General features: G+C 36.3%; 1 protein-coding gene across 8 annotated transcripts in view; it reads right to left on the bottom strand.

Moving 5' to 3' along the window:
• The window catches only part of SCAPER (S-phase cyclin A associated protein in the ER), a 522,830-nt gene that overhangs the window by 319,800 nt on the left and 183,239 nt on the right, over nucleotides 1-19,791 (bottom strand). The gene's annotated exons all lie outside the window — the stretch shown is intronic.

The raw sequence follows: 19,791 nt of genomic DNA, 5'->3' as shown, positions 1-19,791 counted from the left end.
CAGTAATGAATTAGGGTTATCCCAGCTTAGGAACAAAACAGTTTAATATTAGAAAATAAATATAAATCACTATACTAAAAGATTAAACAACAAATAACCCAATATTTGGAAATTAGATAGGGAAACTTCCTTTTCAGTTAAGGAAGTTTCCCCATCTAGTTATTGAACACCTAAAGCAAACATCATTTTAAGTGAGAAAACTTTAAAATCATACTCTTTGAAATCAGATATGAGACAGAATGCCACCACTACATGTGTTAACCGTTGTACTACACATATGTGCCAGTGTGATTTTAAAAAAAAGTAAATTTGAATTATAAACAATGGAAATGCGCAATGCAACCTTATTATTTGCAGTATGATTATTTACATAGAAACCTCTCAATCTACAGACAAGTTACTAGAAATGACAAGAGTTTAACAAGAGAGCTAAATATGAGCTTGATATACAAAATCACTTGCATTTCTCTCCTTCTCTTTCTTCCTTTTTTTTTTTTTGAGACAGAATTTTGCTCTTGTTGCCCAGGTTGGAATGCAATGGCATGATCTCGGCTCACAGCAACCTCCGCCTCCCAGGTTCAAGTAATTCTCCTGCCTCAGCCTCCTGAGTAGTTGAGATTACAAGCATGCATGAGCACACCTGGCTAATTTTGTATTTTTAGTAAAGCGGAGGTTTCTCAATGTTGGTCAGGCTGGTCTCCAAATCCCAACCTCAGGTGATCTGCCGTTCTCGGCCTCTCAAAGTGCTGGGATTACAGGCATGAGCCACTGCGCCCAGTCAAAATCACTTGCATTTCTATAGAGCAACAAACTAACGGACAGGTGAAAAAATACCACTATGGAGAATTATAAAACCTTACCTATTAAAAAATATTCTTAAAGGCCTAATTGAAATGTAATAATATGGTATTCACAAATAAGAAGAATATCAGGAAGATGTGAATTCTTTCCCAAATGATCTGATTTTTAAAAATTCTCAACAGTTTTCGATAGAACTTGACAATTTAATTCTAAAATGTATAAGGATGAGTAAAAGGACAAGAAGCCACAAGAAAGATCTTGCTCTCCAATGTAGGAGAACAAGCTTATTAAGTAAGATAACACGATGGTGGGGCAGACAAAAGAGCACAGGAAACCCAGAAACAGTCCATGTATGCATGAAATGTAGCATAAAACAGAGGTGACATTTGAGATGGTGAAAGAAGAGTCCAATAAGAGGAGCTTTAAAAAATAACTCTAGGCCGGGCGCGGTGGCTCAAGCCTGTAATCCCAGCACTTTGGGAGGCCGAGGCGGATGGATCACGAGGTCAAGAGATCGAGACCATCCTGGTCAACATGGTGAAACCCCGTCTCTACTAATACAAAAAATTAGCTGGGCATGGTGGCGCGTGCCTGTAATCCCAGCTACTCAGGAGGCTGAGGCAGGAGAATTGCCTGAACCCAGGAGGAGGAGGTTGCGGTGAGCCGAGATCGCGCCATTGCACTCCAGCCTGGGTAACGAGCGAAACTCCATCTCAAAAAAAAAAAAAAAAAAAAAAAAAAAACTCTAAGTGGATTGAGATTTAAATGTCAAAAACAAAACTTCAAAACATTTAATGAAAAATATAGGTGACCTGCTTTTACAATGTAAGAGAGAGAAGATTTTTGAAGCAGAACACAAAAAGTACTATCTATACAAGACAACATTGATAAATTTGAATGCTGAAATTAAGATTTTTTGATAATAGATACAAGAATATAAAAATCTAAGTTAAAAACTGTGATACTTCAAAAAATACATAACTAATAAAAAATTAGTAACAAATTTATGAAAAAACCCTAAAACTAAAAAGGAAAAGTTAACAACCCAATAGAACCAACAGAAAAGGAGAAGGGCAGCCACAGACACTTTACAGAAGAGGAAATAGTTCCCTAACACATGACGAAATGCTTTGTATCATTAATAAGCACATACTTAGAAATCAAGCCTATAATGAAATACCACTTTATGCTTACTTGACCAGCGATTGTTAAAAACCCATATAATTCTAAGAACTGTGGAGAATATAAATCTACATCTCTTATATGTCACTGGTAAGAGTGCAAATTGGTGCAACCAATTAAAAAAACAGCATGGGATCATCTCTAAAACTAAACATTTATATACCATACTACTCAGCATTCCATCCCTAGATATATATTCAAAAAAACAACTGTTATACATGTACAAGTGGTATAAATAGGAATGTTAACACGAACACTACTTACAACAGCAAAAACTTAAAAACAACATAAACACCAATCAACAGGATAGTAGATACATCATGAATAATCACAAAACAGAGTACAGCAACCAAAACCAATAAACTAAATAAAGCTCTTCACAGTAATCTGGATAAATTTAAGCATTATAATATTGAATGAAAAGGAACAGGTCCATAAATATTACGTACAGCAAGGTATTCTTTTTGTAAAGCAATAAACAACCAAAATAAAAGTATACATTTTAGGAATAGACCTACATGCAAAAAAAGTCAAAATACAAATTATGAACAAGACAAGAGGAAAGAGGATCTATCAAGCAACATTAACCAAAACTAGGTTTGCAATATTAATACCAAAAATAATATTCAAAGGGAGCTCTTGATCTTGTTTCTACTACTCCTTTTCAACATTGCAATGAAGTCCTAGCCAATGCAATAAAAACAAAAGCATGTATTTAAAAAAGTAAAAATATTAGAACATGCCTTACAAACTGTCACTGTTTTCACACCAAATAATTAGTAAATCAGCCAAAAAAATCTAAGAGAATAAAAATGCTCAGTGGACAGATACAAAATCAATGCCAAGAAATGTATAGATTTACTATATACCAGCAGAAACCAAATAAGACTATATAATTGAAAAAAAAGTATTTAAAAAATTAGTGAATTATTAAAGAAATTTTCAAAACTTAAATGAAGAAAACTATAAACTTTACTCAATGATACATACACACAACTGCAAGACATGACGAGACAAACATTCAAGTCTCTGGAAGGAAAGAATCAATATTTAAATAATATCTACTCTTAAGGATAATTTATGATTTTAAAACAATCTCAATCAAAATTCAAACAGTTATTTTTGAACTGAAAAAGTTATTGCAAAGGTTATACAAAAATTGAAAAATGTAGAAATTAGGCAATTTTGAAAAAGAATAAAGAGGAATGAACTTATTGTATTAGGAATGGAAGAAAGAAGATGGGGAATAATATCTACTTGATCAATTCTTGGAGAATATAGTTGTCAAGCTATAATTCTATACCCAGTGAAAACCCCATTAGCAAATAAAAGCAAAATTTTAGACAAGCAAAAGTCGAATTTCCCCACCAGGAGATTTTCACTAACCCAAATGATGGGTACAAAGATATTTGTTTATTATTATTCTATGAAAAGTTTATATACATCCTAGGCACTCTTCTGTACACATGATGAATGCCACCAAAACTCTTGAAAGTATAAAAGACATAGCAAACAGATACTAAATAAATGAAACCCAGTTTGTCTATATTACTGTCAAACAAAATAGACTTTAAGAAAACTTTTTGAAGTTAGATATCTCCCAATTGGTTTTATGAATGGATTATGAGCTTGATTTTAAAACCAGAAAGCGACAGCAGAAAAAAGAAAAAACTATTCATCTAATGCATTTCACATAGTAAAAAGAGTCACTTGCCATAGTAAAAGACTGGACATTGGGAAGATACACAATTCTATACTTGCATGCTGTTAATAACATAGCCTTAAAATAAATGTAGCAAAAATTGACAGAGCAACAAGAAGAGATAAATCTATCATACTGGGAAATTTGTAACCCTCTCAATCAATAATTGAAAGAAACAGTAGACAAAACTCAGCACAGGTATAGAATACTGCAATGGTATAGTTAATTGGCTTGATAGAATGAATAACTCGAAAAAATACATTCTCTTAAGGCATATAGAACATTTACAAAATCTAACCATGTGTTATGTGAGACTACAAAAACCACATAATCTAATCTTATTGCAATTTAGTTAGAAATTGAAAGACAAAACTCCAAATTTGGAAATTTTAAATCAACCTTCTAAGCAACTCATGGATCAAAAACATTATGAAATAAATTAGAAAATGATTAGAAGTGAATAATGAAAATACTTTGTACCAAACAGAATAATTAGAAATTAATATTTTCAAGTACTTACATTAAATACGAAAGTTAATGAGCCAACAAGTATTCACCATAAGGAGTTAGAAAAGTGACATGAAGGCTGGGCGTGGTGGCTCTTGCCTATAATCCCAGTACTTTGGGAGGCTGAGGCTGGTGGATCACAGGAGGCCAGAAGTTTGAGACCAGCCTGGCCAAAGTGGTGAAATCTCATCTCTATCAAAAATACAAAAATCAGCTGAATGTGGTGGTGCATTTCTGTAATTCTAGCTACTTGGGAGGTTAAAGCATGAGAATAGCTTGAATCCAGGAGGAAGGGGTTGCAGTGAGCCAAGATTGCATCACAGTACCCCAGCCCAGGCAGCAGAGCAAGATTCTGTCTTGAAAAAAGAAAAAAGGGAAGAGGGGAGAGGGGAGAAAGGAGGGGAGGGGAAAGGGAAGAGGGGACAGGGGAAAGGGAAGAGGGGACAGGGGAAGGGAGGGGAGGGGAGAGAGGATACGAGAAGAGGAAGAGAGGGGAGTAGAGAGGAAGGGAGGAGAGGGGAGTGGAGAGGAGGGGAGAGGAGGGGAGGAGAGGCAAGAAGAGGCAAAGTGAGGGGAGGGGAGAGGAGGAGAAGCAAGGAGAGGAGAGGTGAGGTGAGGCAAGGAGAGAGGAGGAGAGGGAAGGAGAGGGGAGGGGAGGAGAGGGGAGGAGAGGAGAGGAGAGGAGAGGGGAGGAGAGGGAAGGAGAGGGAAGAGAAATAACATCAAAATTAATTCCAAGAAAGAGGTAAAAAGGAAAAAATAAAATTAAGAAGTGAGATTAATAAAATAAAAAATAAAGAAGCAATAGAACCCATAAAACCAAAATTCAAATTTTTGGAAATAAAAACTTTGACAAGAATGTTCAAGAAAAAAATTAAGGTATAAATCAACAATTTTAGAAATGAAAAAAGACAATTACATTAAAAACTGAGATGGCTTTAAATATCTAAAAAAATACCACAAAAAGGTTTTGCCAAGACATTTAGAAACCTAAGAAAAAAACAACTAGATCCTTTCCTAGGAAATGAAAATTTACCCAAACACACATAGTAAATCACAGAAAATTTAAATACACTGAAAGAAATGAATTGCTAATTTAAAGTAAGACCAACCTATTTGGATGGCTACTATTAAAAAACTAAAAACAACAAATGTTGGTAAGGATGTGGAGAAATCAGAATCCTTGTACATTGCTGGTAGATATGTAAATAATATATTAGCTGTGGAAAATTGTATAGCATTCCTCAAAAAATTAAACACAGAATCAGCTGCAGAAATCCACTTCTGGGTATATACCTAAAAGAACTGAAAGCAAGGACTCAAACAAATATTTGTATACCCATGTTCATAGCACTGTTTTCTGTAATAACCAAAAGCTGAAAGTGGCCTATGTGGGTACCAGCAGATGAATAGCTACACAAAATAGAGTATACACAACAGAATATGATTAAATATAATGGAATATTATTCAGCCCTTCAAATAAAAAAGAAATTCTGATACATAAACACGAATGAATCTTGAGAACATTAAACTAAGTGAAATAAGCCAGTCACAAACATGACAAATACTGTAGGAGTCCACTTACATAACACTCATAGAGACAGAAGTTAGAAGAGCGATTGCCAGGGTCTGGAGGGAGGAGGGAATAGAAAGTTAATGTTTAATGGGTACAGAGTTTCAGATGTGCAAGATGAAGAGTTCTGTGGATTAACAGTGGTGATGGTAGCATAACAAAGTGTGAACTGAATGCCACTAAACTATAATACATATTTAAAAGGGGTTAAGATGGTAACTATCGCTTTGTATTTTACATTGAAATCAGGAAGTGTGATGCCTCCAGCTTTGTTCTTTCTCAGGACTGCTTTGGCTACTCAGGTTTTTTTGTGGTTCCATGCAAATTTTAGGAGTTTTTTTCTATTTCTATTAAAAACATCATTGAAATTTTGATGGAGATTACACTGAATCTATAGATTGCTTTGGAGAGTATGGACACTTTAACAATATTAATTCTTCCAATCCATGAATACAGGATATCTTCATTTATGTGTAGAATAATACATTATTCAACTTCTTTCATCAATGTCTTACTAGTGTTCAGTGAAAAGATTTTTTATCACCTTGGTTAAATTTATTCCAAAATATTCTACTCTTTTTGATGCTATTATGAATGAGATAATTTTATTAATTTCTTTTTCAGAAGGTTCATTGTTAGTGTATAGAAACAAAACTAACTATGGTATCACTACAGTGTATGCATTAATAAGCAAATCATTATGTTGTATACATCAGATGTATATAATTGAATACATACAATTTTTATTTGTCAACTATACCTCAATAAGGTTGGAAAAATGGTTAGGATGGCAAATTTTAAGTTATGTGTATTTTACCACAAAAAATGGGGGGAGAAATCCCAAAAAACACATACCAGGAACATACAATTTTATAGACACATTAAACAAAACCTTTAAGGAAGAGACAATTTCTATTTTATGCAACATGTTCCCAGGAATAAAAATAAAACAGGAAAATCTAGTCAGTTTATATATGAAGATGATACAATCTTGAGAAAGAAAAATCTTAAATATGTACAAAACAAATTTAACTATGTTTTTAAAAATCATGACCAAATAAGTTAAATATTAATATTAGATGAGCCATTAATGTAATATATCACATAAACAAATTGAAAAAATTTTTGCAATTTTGCCCAAAAATCACTTTTTGCTGTAATTAAAGCAATTAAAGGAGAAAAGCAATAAGATGAGGAAGAAGTTCAACACAAATTAATAACGATCTATTATTTTTAAGATCTTACAAAATTAGAGATAGAAAGGACCTTCTTTAATATAAAAGATATTTATAAAAACCTTTAAATTGATTAAATTAAAACTGTAAATTAGAAAGTAATGGGGTAAAACAAAGTCTTAACTTCATTCATCTTAAAATGCCAAGTTACTAAACTAGCTACTAGTGTAGTTCTAAGGTCACTTTGCACTCTGAATTTTACACCTTGACTAACACAGCTACAAACCTGTTAAGAGTCAACTGTCTCTACCTTAATTCTTCTGTTTTGAGTTAATTCTAAAACTCTAAAAAGCAAGCTTGAAATTAAGAGTATATGCACCTACCAGAACAAATCTCATCAAAGCAGCCCTAAATAGAATCCAGGATTTGTCTCTTAAACTGGCATCAAAAAACATTGGAACAGTTTTAAAATTAGGATGTAATTAGTCAAAATATCCAACTTTGCTACGATGGTCTTTTATGACGCAGATGAACTCATTTATCCAGTTTTAACCTAGATCAGAGAACAATGCACAGGACGAAGAAGACTCCTGAGCAACAGAGACACCATCTCCGTTGTTCTCTTCACTTCTACTACTCTCATCACTTCTTTCCCCAATCCAGAGGCAACAAATTGAGCTGATCATTTTACCTTTTTTTCCTATGTTCCTTAGTACAGATTTGTATTGTTACTTCATTTGTTTTCAGTTTTAGGATTATCAATTGACCATAAAACCTAAAGATTTAGCTCTATTCCCTGCACCTGGCCCCACTATCAAACATTTTATCTTTGCATCCTTCCCAATATGGGGGAAAAAAGTGTTATCTAAGTGGCAGGAATACTGGGTTTACTATACTGATTTCTAATGCTGATACACTTCGTAACCTAAAAATATTATTTTGAGAGAGAAAACTAAATTGCAGAATTGTGAAAATGCTGTTTGAATAAACTTTCTGATTTTCCTGAGAAAAGACATGCCTTCTCTGCCAATAACAAGAGAAGCCAAGGTGACAAAATTATCATTACTAAAACTTAGTAACTCTGATCAGGAATAGGCATTCTGTGGTCATCTATAAATGTCTAGTTGGAAGTTTACATACTAGCCACTGAACTTCAAATAAAGAATAAAGCCTTAAAGAACATTTATAATCAATTGTTTCTTAAGCAAAATTAAGAGAATGATCTAAATTAGGCAGGTAAAATGCCAAACTGTAATTTATCCTCATTGTCAAGACAAAAGTATTCCCACTCAAACTCCTATCAATAAATCTTTCATTTCCATTATTTTCCACACATGAAACTACCATATTATGAATTTCAAAACTATGTACATATAAAATTTCTATATAAAAAGTATATATTACAAAACTTTGAAAGCATATTCAAGTAGAGGCAGCTTTGAGTTGTATAAATTCGCCTCCTCATAACCTTGTTTCTGATCTTTGATCATCCAACTGAAAGAGAGGAGCTGGGAAATTACCATCATCATTGCTCCAGTTTTTAATACCACACCCATGGACAAAATTCTGCAAGTCCTCACAACTGACATAAAAGTCAGATGAGAAAGTATCAACTTGTACTCTGTGGATGTAAAAAGCAGCCACAGTTCTACTCATTCCAAGTTAACAGGAACTGGAATAAGAGAGTAAGGGTTTACGTATTTTATAAAGCAATAGTGTTTACGTATATAGTTAACTTCTTAAAGGCAACAGGTAAGCTACAAATAACTAGCAACAACAGATTATAACTTTCAACACTTAAACTATCAGCTAGAAACACTCCATTCTAGTCCTCAAATAGATACCGAAAGAGGAAAAATTGACTTTATTATAAGTACACTATAAAATTAGGCAACCACAGTAATGCAGACTAAAAAAACAGCATATTGTAGTATATACGCTCCAAGGATGTGTGCAGAAAAACATGGTTGAAATAGCTTTTCATATTTGTATTAGTTTAACAGTATTATGAGAGCTGTCTAGGAGTCAAGAAAAGAAGTTTGAACTACTTTAAGTTCCTAAGTTGTATTTATTACCTATTTTAGCACTTTAAGCAACTGTTTAAGATTCATAGAAAGAAACTTCATATAGCTGTAATTTGCCAACCTGCCTACGAACTGCAAAAACCATAAGAAATTTGAATTTGTTTCTGATCCTAAATCACTGATTAGTAATATCTCCAAAACTGAATGTAAAGAAAAAAAAAAAATGGAAAAATGACTGTAATTATTAGCAGCAAAAGTGAAAAGGTCATATAGCATTGAAGCAGCATGATGGATAAATATAACTGAGTATTTCAAATTATAAATACTAGGTAAAAAGCATGCTAAAATAATCAACTTTTAGATATGTAAAACAGATATATCCAACAAAACTTATAAACCAAGCCTCATAAATTAATATCCTGAGACTTAAATGTATCTATCTTGTCCTCTAGCACATCAGTGATCAAGGCTGGAGGATTCAAATTAAAGCATTTACTCCATGGTACGGAGGACAAAAAATTTAGTTCCACAGAGTAGGGGGTGAGAAATGTTACCTTTTCCAAACTTAATTAAGGCTTGGTTACTTGTTAAGAGTAAGGAGAAAAGATATTAAAGTAAATTTTCTTTCTTTCCCACCAAAAACCTCTGGTGACGGAAGGAGAAAAGTAAAAACATAAGTTGTGTCCTGACATGGCTTGGCTCTGCGTCCCCACCCAAATCTATGTCGAATTGTAATTCCCAATGTTCAGGGAGGGACCTGGTGGGAGGTGATTGGATCGTGGGGGTGGATTTTCCCCTTGCTGTTCTCATGATAGTGAGTTTTCATGAGATCTGATTGTTTAAAAGTGAGTAGCACATCCCCCTTCACTCTCTCTCCTGCTCCACACAGTAAGATGTGCTTGTTTCCTCTTCCCCTACCAACATGATTGTAAGTTTCCTGAGGCCTCCCAGCCATGCTTCCTGCAACAGCTTGCAGAACTGTGAGTTGACTAAACCTCTTTTTTTCATAAATTATCCAGTCCAAGGTGGTTCTTTATAGCAGTGTGAGAATTGACTAATACAGCAAGAGAGAGAAGTATGTAAACTAAGTGAGAATAATGCCAAAAGAGACTATCTCTCGAGCACTCCTTAGCACCTTATGGGGTGTCGTGCTCTGCAGTGAGGAAGGGGCCCTTTGGTTCAGCTCTTCCAAGATGCTCTCAGTTCCTAAGTGACATGGACCCCGTGAAAAGCGAGGAGGCCCATCAGGGGCCAAAAATGAAGGTTATGGAAAAAACTCTGAGATATGTAAACAGAGTAATGAGGAGTAAACAAGGGATTCACACCGAAGATCAGAAAATACAGAAGACATAGCAAGATCCTCAATTTTCCTACTTGTTGTGGGGTCATGTAAGACCAGTGGTCCTCAACATTTTTGGCACCCAGAACCAGTTTTGTGGAAGACAATTTTTCCACAGATGGTCAGGAGGTTAGCGGGGATGGTTTCAGGATGAAACTGTTCCACTTCCACCTGACGTCATAAGGCATGAGATTCTCATAAGGAGTGTGCAACCTAGATACCTTGCATGCACAGTTCACAACAGAGTTTGCACACCTGTAAGAAAATCGAATGCTGCCACTGACCTGATAGGAGGTGGAACTCAGGTGGTATGCTCACTTGCCCACTGCCAACCTCCTGCTGTGCAGCCCAGTTTCTAACTGGCCATAGGCAGGTACCAGTCTGATGTAAGCCACATTCTACCTTAAGGACTAAGCAAGGGATGCAATTCTTTTGGTCAGCTTGGGCAGCTATAACATAATACCACAGATGAGGTAGCTTAAACAACAAACATTTATTTCTCACAGTTCTGATGAGACTGAATGTCTGAGATCAGGGTGCTAGCACAGCTGGTTTCTGGTGAGGGCCCTTTTCCTCTTTTCCTCACGTGGATGCCTTCTTGTCACATCCTCACATGGCAGGGAACAAGAGAAAAAGAGCAAGCTCTCTGGTGGCTTTCTTATAAAGGCACTAATCTGATCCTGAGGGCTTCACCCTTATGACCTAATTACCTCCCAAAGTCCTCATTTCCAAATATGATTACATCTGGAATCCAGGCTTCAACATATAAATTTTGAGAGGACACATTCAGCACCATAAGAATGAACATTTTTATTCAAAAGAGGCTGGGTTCTAACTAAAGAAAACTGTTTAAATCACTGGATCAAACTAAGGTTTTAAAACAAAAACAAAAACAAAACTGTTGGCCGGGTGAGGCAGCTCATGCTTGAAATCCTAGCACTTTGAGAGGCCAAGGTGGATGGATCACCTGAGGTAAGGAGTTCAAGACCAGCCTGACCAACAAAATGAAACCTTGTCTCTACTAAAAAATACAAAAATTAGCCAGGCATGGTGGCAGGCACCTGTAGTCCCAGCTACTTGGGAGGCTGAGACAGGAGAATTGCTTGAACCCGGGAGGAGGCTGCAGTGAGCTGACATTGTACCATTGAACTCCAGCCAGGGTGACAGAGCAAGACTTCATCTCAAAAACAAAACAAAACAAAACAAAAACTGTTTAAATCTTTTTCCTTGAACTAATAAGTGGAAGCTAAAAATTTTCCTTGAACTAAATAAAGATCAACAAATCAGCCACAGATATAGAGCCACATATTCTCTGCACATCCAAGTTACTGTGTGAAAACTTAGAATATATATAATCAGCCATCTATGTGTGTACATTATATACTGAATGCATATACATTTACACACACACACAGACACACAAACACACACACAATTTTTCTCATACTATTGAGGAGAAAATCAAGTCAATGGAAGCTATGCCTTAAAAGAAAGGGTAATATGTTTTAAAATCATTTCTCAAATTGTCTTAAACTTACTAACCCTACTGAGGTATTAGACGGTAAAAAAAAACTGAGGATTTATTTTAAATTATTTCTAGTTTGTAAATTTGACTTGATTTCCTGTTGAAAGGCAAATAAGATGTTTTATAATATGATTATAAAAAGACAGTGAATATTTATTCTACAAAGGCAACCAAGGTGAGGAAATAAATGAGTCAATAAGGAATTATCTTTTATTTTCCCAGACTATCACAATTCTGGGAACCATCTCGCCACTTCTTCTTTCTGTCTCAATGCCAGGCACACTCTGGCCAAAACAGTCTGCTTACATTTTATTAAATACAGTGATGTCTTTATGATTTTGCTAATTTAAAATTTCTTTATATTCCTGATTTAAAATTTATTTCCTCTTCAATCACCTAATTGGACTATATTGCCCATGGAAGCTAATAATGTTATTTATAAAATCACATGTGGCTATAAACATCCAATAAATTATAGTTAACTTAAGATCCTTCATGAAGGCCCTATTCATACCTTTCAGGAATCAAATGAAAATTAACTATTATTTTTTTCTTTAAGTATACAGGGTAACAGACAGAGCTTATACAATTTACATGCTTTTAAAGCTAATGAATCTCACAAACGCTGAAATACATTGATTTAAAATGAAAAAAAAACCCAACTTTTTAAATTCATTCTACATACACAATTACATGTACTTCAAGCAACTTCTACCAAAAATACTATCAGCTTCTTTAGTCTGAAAACAGGACCACAAAAATTTCAAGTACTAAAAATAATACTTCATTGATTTCTTTAGCAATGCAGGTAAAAAGTTAAATTTTAGAATATATTTAAAATTAGTACCCATTTTTGACCTTTAAAAACCACTTTTTTAATCGTTTGAATTCTAAGATGAATGAGGGAAAAAAAAATCAAACATAAACTTCAAATATAGTTCCTTTTGTTAAGTCTCAAGAAACACTAGAAAAAGTGCCCAGTCAAATTACAATAAAAACACAAAACAATAAACCTTTCTTACTCAGCAGCTACCTATTATGTTTAACGGGCTTAAAACAAAATGTGTCAAAGATCAATAGTAAGTTATCTGAGATGCTAAGTTCATAAGGTCAAAGGTACAATTTTATTAGGTCAGAGGTAATATAAATAAAATCTTATATGTCAAAGCAGAAAGGTCACAGACAAGGTGTATATAATATAAAGACATCATAGGTGACAAGTAATAACTTTAAGTAGAACAAGTATGTTTACTACAGATACCCTCCATTGATTAAAAATGAAACTTCCATGAGAATAACAGAAAATAGCCTTTCCATATCACATAATTCATATGCTATATTATACACTTGTTTTCAGGACGAAGAGGCTATAACCAAGAATAACAACATGAATTAAGTAAGAACTTTAAGAAAATTTAATTCCTTCAAACTGAAACAGTATGCAAAATGAACACATCAATCAAATCTCAAGCCATAATGCCTAAACATCAGACTGCTATGATGGCTACAAAAATCAGACAATATTGCACATTTTTCTTCCAAAGTGCATGAATCCTATTATTTCCTTCTAATCTTTTCTCATTGAAATAAAAATGGGTGAAATTTATATTTTAGTGCACATAATACCATATTACCAAAAAATTAAGTATTTTGCTATAAATAATATTTTAGCTGTTTTATTAAGGGGAATTAATTACAAATGATTTGTGTGTGTGTGTGTGTGAGACAGAGTTTTGCTCTTATCGCCCATGCTGGAGTGCAATGGCACAACCTCAGCTCACTGCAACCTCCGCCTCCAAGGTTCAGCAATTCTCCTGCCTCAGCCCTGCAAGTAGCTCAGATTACAGGTGCACACCACCACATCCAGCTAATTTTTGTATTTTTAGTAGAGACGGGGTTTCACCATGTCAGCCAGAGTGGTATACTGGCCAACAGGTGATCCACTCGCCTCGACCTGCCAAAGTGCTGGGATTACAGGCATGAGCCACCGTGCCTGGCCACAAATAATTTTTATAAAGGAAAGAATATCCTTTACAATGTAAATTATTACAAGTAATTGAGGCAATTAAGGATTTTTTTCAAAGTAGAATACACAAATACATGACTATAGTTCTAAACAGGAAACTCAAGTAGAAAACGGGGGGTAATCATGAAAGATTTAAGTAATAAAAAACTCCATACTATTCAATCTTAAAATATTCATACAATATGAGTAAAAGGCAGAAAATTATTTGAGGTAAACTAGATTATTAGTTCCATGTTCATTTCGCTTGTATTAAAAGTACCTAGAATTTACAAAGGTAAAATTAAGAGGTCTACTCTAATGATGCCTTCAAGCCACTCTGTATAAACTTTTCATTTCAATTCAACTAAATGGGCATTTATAAATAACCTTAACTGTATGTCAAGCATTATATCAAACATCAACATACAGGGCTCAAACCCTGAAGACATTTAATTCTAGCTACCGTGAACTGGCTTGTACTGGACTAATCTTCTAAATGCCAAAAGTTGCACAAAATACACAAAGCAACTATTTGATGGAACAAAAGCCAACACACACAGGACTTGAAAGACTATGATGCCTAAAAAAAGGGAAGCACATAAAATTAGCCATACATTCATTCTGGATACTTCCTTCAGAGTTTATGCCAACTTTTGGCATGGGAGAATAGTGCAATCAGAAAGTAGCAGTCTTAGTGAGCTGAGGAGACACAATTCGGAGTTTAGAGGCATCAAAGTGGTTAAAACTCGAGGGGCAAAATTCTTCCAAGAAAAAAAAAAATCACAGAAAAGTGAGCTCAGACTGGACATGGTGGTTCATACCTGTAATCCTAGCACTTTGGGAAGTCGAGGTAGGAGGATCACCTGAGCTCAGGAGTTTGAGACCAACATGGTGAGACGTCATCTCTACTAAAAACACAAAAAATTAGCGAGGCATGGTGGTATGCACCTATGGTCATAGTTACTCGGGAGGCTGAGGCCTAAGAATCACTTGAACCCGAGAGGTAGAGGCTGCAGTGAGCCAAAATCATGCCACTGTAGGGTGACAGAGTAAGAATGGGTGACAGAGTAAGACTCTGCCTCAAAAAAACAAAAAACAAAAAGTGAGCTCAAATAAAGGTGTGCAATTTACCTCCCCACCCGAACAGTGGTAATATCCAGAAATCCAGGTGAAAACAGCTGCTTCAATTCCTCCTGCTTAGATAAAATTTATTAGGAAACAAACCACAGAATTTCCCTTTGATATAGTTTGAATATTTGTCCCTGCCCAAATCTCATAATGAAATGTAATCGCCAGTGTAAAAGGTGGGTCTGGTAGGAGGTGACTGAATCAGGGGTGGGTTTCTCATGAATGGTTTAGCACCATCCACGTGATGCTGTCCTCATGATAGTGAATGAGTTCTTGCAAGATCTGGTCATTTGAAAGTATGTGGCACCTCCTTCCCTCTGCTCTCTTGCCCCTGCTTTCACCGTGTGACACATCTGCTTCCCCTTTGCCTTCCATCATGACTGGAAGCTTCCTGAGGCCTCCCCAAAAGTAGATGCTACTATGCTTCCTCTACAGCTTGCAGAACCATAAGCCAATTAAATCTCTTTTCTCAGAAATTACCCGGTCTCAGGTATTTTATAGCAATGCAAGAAGAGCCCAATACATCTTCCTTCCTGACAGTATCCAATCCATACCAAAGCCTCAACTCCTTCAACTTTCTCCAAAATCACTGGGCATTTGGCACAAGCCAAATACTATGAATCCTTTCAAACACATTCTTACTGAAAAGTTCCACAACTCCTCATGGTGTGTGTTTCCTTTTTTTTTTCTTTCCAACTCTTAGGTTCAGGGGTTACATGTGCAGATTTGTTACATGGGTAAACTGCATGTCACAGGGATTTGGTACACAGATTACATCGTCACCCAGGTAATGAGCATAGTACCCTATAGGTAGTTTTTCAAGGCTTCCTTCCGCTGCCCTCACCCACAAGTAGGCTGCAGTGTCTCTTGTTCCCTTGTGTCCATGTGTAGTCAATGTTTAGATCCCATTTATAAGTGAGGACATACAGTATTTGGTGTTTTGTTTCTGAATTAATTCACCTAGCATAATGGCCTCAAGTTCCAACCATGCTGCTGCAAAGGACATGATTTTATTCTTTTCATGACTATAGTATCCCATGGTATACATGTACCACATTTTATTTATCCAATCCACTGCTAATGGGTATCTAGGTTGATTCCATGTCTATGCTGTTGTGGATAGTGCTGCAATCAACACAGGAGTGCATGTGTCTTTTTGGCAGAAAGATTATATTCTTTAGGGTATATACCCATAAAGGGACTGTTGGGTCCAAAGGTAGTTCCATTTTAAGTTGAGAAATCTCCAAACTGCTTTCTACAGTGATGGAATTAATTCACATTCCCAACAGAAGCATTCCTTTTTTTCTGCAATCTCACCAACATCTGGTCATTTTTCACTTTTTAATAAGCCATTCTGACTGGTATGAGATAATATCTCATTGTGGTTTTCATTTGCATTTTTCTAATGATTAGTGATGTTGAGCATTTTTTCATATGATTGTTGGCCACCTGTATGGCTTTTTTTGAGAAGTGCTTGTTCTTGTCCTTTGCCCACTTTTTAATGGGGGTGCTGGGTTTTTTTCTTATAAATTTAAGTTCCTTATAGATTCTGGATATTAGTCCTTTGTCAGATAGGTGGATGGCAAAAATTTTTTCCCACTCTGAAGGTTGCCTCTTTGCTCTAATGATACTTTCTTTCATTGTGCAGAAGTTCTTTAGTTTAATTAGGTCCCATCTGTCAATTTTTGGTTTTGATGCAATTGCTTTTGGCATCTTCATCATGAAATCTTTGCCAGCTCCTATTTCCAGAATGGTATTTCCTAGGTTATCTTCCAGGGTTTTTATACTTTGAAGTTTTACATTGAAGTCTTCAATCCATTTTGAGTTGACTTTCGTGTATGGTGAAAGGAGGGGTCCAGTTTCAATCTTCTGCATATGGCCAGCAAGTTATCTTAGCACAATTAACTGAATAGGAAATCCTTTACTCATTGCTTATTGTTGTCAACTTTGTTGAAAATCAGGTGGTTTTGTGGTTTTATTTCTGTGTTCTCTAACTTGTTCTACTGGTCTATATGTCTGTCTTTGTACCAGTACCATGCCGTTTTAGTTACTGTAGCCCTGTAGTATAGTTTGAAGTTGGATAATGTGATGCATCTCAGCTTTCTTCTTTTTGCTTAGGATTGCTATGGCTACTGGGGCTATTTTGTTGCTATTGTTGTTCCATATGAATTTTAGAATAGTTTTTTTCTAATTCTGAGAAGAATGTCATTGGTAGTTTGATAGGAACAGCATTGAATCTGTACATTGCTTTAGGCCATATGGTTGTGTTAACAATATTGACTCTTCCTATCCATGAGGGTGGAACATAGTTGCATTTGTGTTATCTCTGATATCTTTGAGCAGTTTTGTAATTCTCATCTATAGTGATCTTCCACCTCCCTGTTTAGCTGTATTCCTAGGTGTTTTATTCTTTTTGTAGCTATTTTGAATGGGACTGAGTTCTTGACTTGGCTCTCAGCTTTGACATTGTTGCTGTGTAGAAACGCTACTGATTTTTATACATTCATTTTGTGTCCTGAAACTTTACTGAACTTGTTTCTCAGATCTAGGAGATTTTCAGCAGACCTTTTGGGGGTTTCCAGGTATAGAATTATATAATCTGCAAAGAGAGATAGTTTCACTTTCTCTCTTCCTATCTGGATGCCTCTGATCCTTTCTCCTGCCTGACTACTCTGGCTAGGTCTTGCAGTACTATGCTGAATAGGAGTGGTGAGAGTGGGCATCCTCGTCTCGTTCCAGTTCTCAAGAGGAATGCTTCTAGCTTTTGCCCCTCCAGTATGATGTTGGCTATGGGTTTGTCATAGATGGCTCTTATTATTTTCAGCTATGTTCCTTCAATTCCTAGTTTCCTGAGGGTTTTTAACATGAAGGGATGTTCCTTTCATCTTCGAAATTGCTGTCCTTTGGATGGGGCATTTTGTTTTTATATTCTTTGATGCCTTTGAGGGTTTGACTGCAGCATACACCATACACTGCGTTCAGTGGACTGGTGTTGTTTCTGGATGATTTCAGCAGTGCTGGGCTACATGCCCTTGGGGGCTGAGACCAAGTTCACGGCTTTCTTCTTTGGCACCTCAAGGTTAAGCACTTGCTGCACTGGAGTGGCTAAGGTGTTCCTGGTCCATTAGCAGCAACACTTCAATGGCAGGTGCTGGCAAAATCACTTCATCGGTACAGTGGTAACAGGTCCAAATGCACAGGCTAGCATGGCAGGTTCCATGTGCATGCAGTTGCAGCTGGCAGAGTGTGACAACATGTATTCAACCAGTGGTGGCAGGGGAGTGGCAACACAGTCCACACCTGCACCAGCACCAGTTAGAAGCAGGGTGGCAAAGTCCATGCAGCTGCCAGAAAGTGGTAGGGAGAGGCTGTGGGTAGTTGCGTGTCAGCAGGGGCCCATCTGCAGAAGCTCTCCAATGGTCAGGCAGGGTCTCCTGGGGCAGGAGCCATAGTGGCAACTGCCTGGAAGCACCAAGTTTGGGCATCCAAGGCTGCACTGCAAGAAGGCACAGCCAGGCAGGGACCCTGGGAGATCAGATCAGGGTGCTCAGATTATACCAGCTCTGTCCTACTGTCAAGATAGCCCTGCTGCATGCAGGTCTGACAGACAACAATGGCCAAAGCCACCTAGAGGAACACAGTGAGACTTGGGGATTGGACATCTCTGGCTGCCCGCCACAGCAGCTCTTCCTGTGTCAAACCTTATGGGCTCTTCACAAGCTGAGTCCCATCCCTGCCACCTCTCTAAGCAATTCTCCCTGTCAGCTCAAATGTCCATGGGGGTCATGGGGTCTCCTGCAGCTAGGATTCCAGAGGTCTGTGGTGAAAGTGGGCCACTCCTCGCTTAGTTAACTACCTCTTCCTCAGGAGAGTCCTGGTGCTCTGCAAAGCCAGACAGGGTTACCAGCTTTCTCCTCCAGCTTCAGCCCAGGGTGTGCCCTCCCTCCCTCTACTCTCAATGCCTTCCTTAGGAAGATCTGCTCGGAGTGTGCCAGCCTTCTTCATGGTCTGGTATCTCGGTGGGAGACGTTCTTCCTGGCTGCATCTGGTCAGCCATCTTGGCTCTTCCTGTTTCCCCTTCTTTTAACAAGTCACTAAACCAAATATTACTCAACTACAGATGTGTTCTTATGATGGTACATAGGAGGGCACTGACATAACACTAGGAAAAATAAGTACAGCTTCATATAAATAATAGGTGTCAGTTTCACAGACTTAAGCATGAATGCAAGAAGTCAGACACAAAAGAGCACATACTGTATAATACCACTTACATGAAATTCAAGAACAGGCAAGACTAAATGATGATGCAAAAATACAAATTTCCTATTCTTGAGTAGTCTTGGAAATCTACTATAATAAATAGGACAACAAATTAGTAGATTATCTAGCCATGTCATCAAGTTTTAAAAAAAGTTAAATGAAAAATATGCATAGACATATTTATACAAATCTAAATTCCATGTTGACAATGATTATGTGAGAAGGAATAATGAATTTCCAAAAGCTTATAAATGGTATACTGATCCAAAATTATCCTCTTAAGTGAAATTTACATGGTTAACTGTTTTCAAGAAATCCGGTATGCCATTGAGTAATTATTTTCCTGCATTACTAAAATATCAATATACCATAACCTTTTCTTAAATTGAAATTATGTAAATAACAGTATTAAATTCTTGTTTCTATGCTTCTTGTTAAATTAATATGTATACTAAAATAATAAGACATTTGTAGACTATATTGTAGTAACTTTAAGTGCTAAATATAGTTTTAAATAATCATAGAAATAAATAAAAACATGGAATTCTTTATAATAAAACAGCACA

This window comes from Aotus nancymaae, unplaced genomic scaffold (assembly GCF_030222135.1).
Source record: "Aotus nancymaae isolate 86718 unplaced genomic scaffold, 86718_ANA_hifiasm-v0.15.2.pri h1tg000003l, whole genome shotgun sequence".
Classification (NCBI taxonomy): Eukaryota; Metazoa; Chordata; class Mammalia; order Primates; family Aotidae; genus Aotus; species Aotus nancymaae.
The sequence above is the reverse complement of the archived record's forward strand: the minus strand, read 5'-3'. Positions and strand labels throughout refer to the sequence as shown.